Source organism: Anas platyrhynchos, chromosome 14 (genome assembly GCF_047663525.1).
Source record: "Anas platyrhynchos isolate ZD024472 breed Pekin duck chromosome 14, IASCAAS_PekinDuck_T2T, whole genome shotgun sequence".
NCBI classification, from domain to species: Eukaryota; Metazoa; Chordata; class Aves; order Anseriformes; family Anatidae; genus Anas; species Anas platyrhynchos.
The window spans coordinates 14,236,263-14,242,262 of record NC_092600.1 but is presented as its reverse complement, the minus strand read 5'-3'; positions in this window follow the sequence as shown (position 1 = coordinate 14,242,262).

The following is a 6,000-nucleotide window of genomic DNA, read 5'->3' as shown; positions in this document are numbered from 1 at the left end:
TGCAAAGTAACGTCTGCAGCCTGCTCAGGGCCGTGCTCTACCAGCTGAGCCTTGGTAAACATCCCAGTCACCAGGAATGACACTTCAGTCACTTCTATGACTCAAGTATTTTCTTTTTCCCACAGAGCCAGTGTTGTTAGGGAGAGGAAAAACATCAAACAACTTGATTTCTTGTGCCCTCTGAATCCTGGCTGAGCAACAGGCGGAGCCACCTTTTTGTTCATGGCCAGAAATGTGCCCTGGGCACTGCTCCTTTATCACAAGAGCAAGATGCAGTCCTCTGCTTGTTGGCAGGTCAGCAGTAACTCTTTCTAGAGAGGAGGTCTTGTGCCTGTACTCACTAAATCTAAATATTTCTGCTGGTGACAACCTAACCTATCACCTTTTATAGAAGAAAACAGGAGAAAAGCTGTAAATCCGATGTGTCCTCTCCAAGCCCCTCGGGATTTTGCCCAGAACTCTAGGACAAGTGCTCAGGAGTGTCCAGGGTGACGTTCAGGTTTTGAGCAGGTCGTTGTCCTTGGCACAAACCCATTCAAATCCACGGTATTGCAGTGGGCACAGGTCTGGCCCCAGCAGTGACACGTCCTGGCCAGGCGTGGGTTTGAGGAGCACCTCGCCTGGGTGTTTTCCAAGGTACACCAAGACGCATGCTGTGCAGCGGAGAGTCAGTGCCTCTCCCTCCATCTTCTGCTTTCTCCTCGGAGAGGATTTGAGTTTATTTAATCTCAGATTTCTTGCTGAAAAACGCTCAGTGAGCATGAAATGCCTTTGAACTCTGGGAGCATTGCTACTGCCTGTAATGAGGCTGGGTAGCAGGAGACAGCCGCTTCCGTAGCTATTCCAAACACATCTGCGCGACGCGACTCAGGAAGCATCAAAATGCCTCCGCAGCCTCGGCCCCGTTTGTAGGTGCGGGACGGACGAAGGGCACGGCATGCCACCCGCACACCCCGCTCACAGCACGCAACGGTGGCAAATGGCTGAGCCGAATATAAAAGCCTTTCCAGCCCAGACAACGATCAGCTGCAAGGAACTTGGAATACACCAGAAAGCGGATAGCCAGGAAACCCTTTCCATGAAGTGCAGAGAGGATTTAGTTGCTGAGAGCTGCAAAGATGCATACATTTTCCTAAAAAAACATTAGTGGTGCCAACATGAAGATTCAGTGCATTGTCAAAACAAGCCAAGATTCTTATTAAAACCAATTGCTTTGGTTTGTTAGGCTACTTTACTATGGTGCCTCTAAGCCAACATATGTATTTGGGTTTAGAAGAGCTGTTGCAGCCAAACCTTAGGTGGCTAGAAATGAATGTGAGCTGAGCAGATGCAGGGTATCATTTGCCCACTGCTGTCCTTCTGAGGCTGTTTGATGGTACGTGGTATGTCAGACGTTGGCTTTCTCCTCTGTGAGAGCAGATGGCTTCATGAGGAAGCTGTGCAATAAAACTTTGTAAGAGGTAGAGGCAAGGCTGTGGGAACTCTGGGTGCACCTGGTTTACACAAACAGGAACAGAAGAAAATAAGACAAAACACAGAATATTTCTTGTAATCCAGAATTCTCTTGGTGGAGTGTTGTGAATAAGAAAGACCATTTTGAAGAGGTGATATCTTTCATTAGGCTGTTATGACCCAAAACAAACTAAAAACCCCAAACAAACAGAAGAAGCCCTTGTGTGCCTGAAAGTTAGTCTCTCTTTTTTTTTTTTTTTTTTTTCCTGGCTAATAAAGATACCGTCTCTCTATAACCTCGCTTGTTTCCTTTGCACATCATGTCTACAGCAATCCTGCTGCTGGAGTTAGAAGTCAGTGGTGCGTGCTTCTGCAGCACGGGTGCTGCTCTTCATGGCCTCATCGTGGAGGGAGAGTCCTTCCAGCCGTGCCAACGACAACAGGTGGGGTACATGAAACTGGCACCGGGCCTGATGCGTCTCTGGTGGATGTGCTAATACAAGTATTCAACTACTGTCTAAGCAAACTTAAAAACAAAACAAAACAAAACAAAAACAAACAAACAAACAACAACAAAAAAATGAAGATCTTCTGAATGTGTATTTGAAGCCAGAATTACTCATCTCTACTTTATTCTGAATATGGCACCAGAAGCTTGATTCCGTTTTAGCAGCATGAGGCAAAAAAAAGCTGAAGTCTTTAAGAGGTGTGCTAGGGAAGGCAGTTCCATGCATTGCAATGCATCCAAAATCAGGAAGCTGAGAAATGGGGAATTTTCTTTTCCTGTTTCTTTACTGAGCCTTTTAGCTCCTCTTGGCTCCCATGCTAACGTGTTCCTGCGGACACTGTTTCGGTGGCCCTGCTGTTTCCATTGCTGCCTTCAGTAGGCACAGAAAGAAACTTAAAGGCCCTGTCTGGGGAAGAGCTGCTGAAAGTGCTTTGATTTTTCAACAGGGTGTAAGTCAGAAGGTGCAGTTAAATAATACACAGCCTCATCCTTCAGAGATGACTGTCTCTGCAGCCTCCTGACTTACCCATGAACACACTTTGTGACCCTCAGCACATCACTGATTTCCTAAATGCATTTAACAAAGATTGACAGTGATCTTGCAATGTGTTGCTAACAACACATCATCTGCACTGGATACCAGGATGAGCTGCTGCCGCTGCCCCATGGCACCTCATTTTTGGGAGCTCTGAAGAAGACCTGGCAGCCTCAATGGGGAAATTGGTTTCATGCTGGGAAGTGCTGGGGTGCTGGCACCTGCTGTCCCCAGGGGCTGCCCACTGTCTACAGGAAAAGATGAGATCCCCATGCTCGGAACAAAAACACATTCTGCCTGCCTTCAGCGAGCTGTTCTCGCACATCTGAGCCTCAAGGAAAGCTCCCAGCCCAGCTATCAGACTCTTGGCAGCTATTTCCACACGGGTTTGTTGTATTTGGACTCGAGATTCCCCCTTGACCCCAAAAGTCACACTAAAAGGCTAAAAGTATTTTCTTTACTTGCTAAAGAAAACACAGAGGACTTTATTTAGTTATTCAGAACTCCTCAGCCATTCTTCGGTCACTTCATGATTTCCTGAGATTGTATCTGTGCCGTTGTCTGCCGGCTCGGGTCACTCTGTGCAGCTCGGAGGGGAAGAAAAGCTGTTACATTTCATTGTCCTCAAAAGAGGGGAGAAAAATCCGACTCACGCTCCCAATCCAAACAACGCTGCTGCCTCGTGCATTCTTGACAGCTAGCGAGGCTTCATTGAAAACCATTTGTAGCCTTTAGCTCCCTTCTAACAAGTTGGCCATTGCCATAGAGGAGATTTTTTCTCCACTGATTTATGAGCTTTAATTTATATGCGAGCCTGGAATACTTGCTTTGGGAAGAGCTCTGCCACAGGCCAAGCTCGCAGGGAGATACGCAGCAGTTTGCATGGTATGCTCTGCATTTTCCTCGTCCAGCCGCAGCAGGATGAAAAACTCCAGGTGAGGAGCACGCGTGGTCGTAGGTGGTGCTGAGCACTCTCACTTCCCAGTGGGTCTGCCAGCTTGGGCCAAAGCGGCGCACTTACCAGGTGAATTTAACTAGGTTTGGAAAGCCTCCACATGACCCAGCAGACACGCTTTGGAAGTGTGAAAGCGCTGCTGAAGCCTGGGCTCCCGTGCAGGCTATGCGCGATCACGTGGAGCGGCTGGGAAATTGTTTAACGGTGTCTCAATGGGTGGTAATGGGATTTTCCAACCCCGAGCCGCCTCGGCGGAGTCCGGGTGTAGGTAGGATTGTGCTGACTCCGCTGTTTCCTTTGGAAGGGAGGGAGAGCATTTGGCACTTCTTTGCATCGGGCCAGGAGCTCCTGACTCCGGGCTCCTTGGCCGAGACGTGCGAGAGGCGATGCGCACCCTGAGCCGGCTGCGCCCCGCGCCTGCACCTGACAGCAATGTGCAGGCTGCTGCTGCTGCACCTCGGCTGAAGGCAGGCCGCCTCTAGCCCAAGGGCAGCAGATGTCATCTACACTTTATTAATTTCCTTGCTTGTAATGTGGGAGGAACGAGCATCTCACCCCTCCCCTTTCTCCTGTTTGTTATGACCTTTTGTTGCATGCGGATGACCAAACCGCCCTCTGTGTGCTGAAAGTCTGAGGAGCTGTGTTAAAATCCTTGGAGTTTGGTGGAGCAGGGAACACGCTCATTATACCCAGCCCTTCCAAATATAGGTTCCAATGCCCAGGAAAATCACCCCACAGGCAGTGCTGTTGCTTCTCCGAGGGATTTCATGCCAGGTCTGCAGGAGTAGGGGCTTGGATGCTGCTGGCGTGGTTGAGACACCCATGGGCAGCCCTTGTCACCAAGCCGATGGGTTTGGTTTTGCCAAGCAAAACAAGATTTTGCAATTTCTGCTGCAACATCTTTGGGGAGCACCAGACGAGCTGGGTGAGGCAAGGTGTGGTTGCAATCCCCTGGGTTGCTTCAAAGTGGCTGAAGAAATGACATCCCCAGGACACTCGTAAGGTCCCGTCTGGTGCCGCAGCGGCCAGGAGCATCACCCTGGGGTGCAGGCATGTGGCAGCAGACACCGTCTGGAAGCACAGCCCCCTGGGGTGTCAGCTCAACCCCTGGGGAGGCAATTTGCACCAGGGAGCATGGGTTTGCCTCGGAGGGTACCCTGTTAGCTGCCCCAGCAGGATGACAGCTGAGCCCCAGGGCTTGGTCCCACAGCACAGCCAGAAGCGGTGCAGAAAAGCCCCCCCGTCCTCTGGGTAAGTCCCTCCACGCAGGAAAACACCAACACGCTGACAGTGAAGCACATGTTCAAATGTTTTTCTAAACTCCGTGGCCTCAGGCCAGGATCTTCAAGGATATTGAGCTCCCTGATTCCCACTGATTGCACTCAGCAGCTTCAAAGGCTCAGGACTCAGCGTGGATGGTAATGAGGCCGGGTGGGTTGGATTCTCTGACTTAGCACTGGATCGTGATGCTGACACATCCTGGAGCCAGTGAGACCTGTTGGCCCGGGGGGTCACCTACGCAGAGCTGTGAGCTAGCAGCAGCAGCCTGTTTACACGGCTGCGGTTGTCTAATCTCAACTGTTATCATTCATCTACATAACTTCTTCGCAAGCCTCAAGATGCTTTATCTTGCACTGTGAGCTTGAGGTCTTGTTCCTGACTGCTGATGCGCCTCCGCTGTTGTGCAGGAATAACGAGACAGTGCTCAAATGTGCTCGGCTCTCAGCAGAGCCTGGAAGGGTCTGGGTAGATGAGGACAGCTCTTGCCTTCAGCGAGGAGTTCAGGCAACGTCACCTTCAGTGCGTGGCTCCTCACAGCACCTTTGTTCTGCTCAGTGCCTGGGAAATGGCTGGGTCACCTCCACACCTTGGTGATATTTAATCATTAATTGCATCTGAGTTTGGAAAGAACCTGCTACGTTTGTAAACTTCCCTTCATCTGAGAGATGGCTTTTCTGACTGTGGAGTTCACTGAAGCCCACAGGCTGTAGGAGGACAACTGGAAGGTGTCCTATGGAAAGTGGTGGGGGGTTATGGAGCAGCCTAGCGGGGGCACATTCAGGTCCTGAGGATGCATGCAGATCTGAAGAGAATAGCGTGATGGGCATCCCAGGAGGCTGGGAGTGTGAATTTGGATCCAAGCACGAGGGCTTACTCACACCCGTGTGATAAGAAGGCTGGGGGGAGAGGCACAGGGTTATTTATCCATTTGTCTGGCAGTAGACAAGGCAATAAAAGGTGCTCTTTTAAAAAGCTCAAAATAAGGAAACCTGAGACAGAGACAGCCTCAGCCTCCCGAGCTGTGCTGCGCCGAACAGGATAACTCCTCGCTCTCCGACTTCTTTACAAATTGCACTCTTGGACTTGTCCTACCCCCGGGACGCACTCCACCCACCAGTACCTCTCTGACCTCATCTCCCCTCGCCTGTCCCCACCCGTGGACTCGCTCCTGCACTTCTGGCCTCCAGCGGGCAGCTCCTCGCAGCTCCTCCGTGTCCTCTTGCACCGCTTCGCTCTCGCTTGGTTTTCCACCCAGTCCCCTCCCCGGGC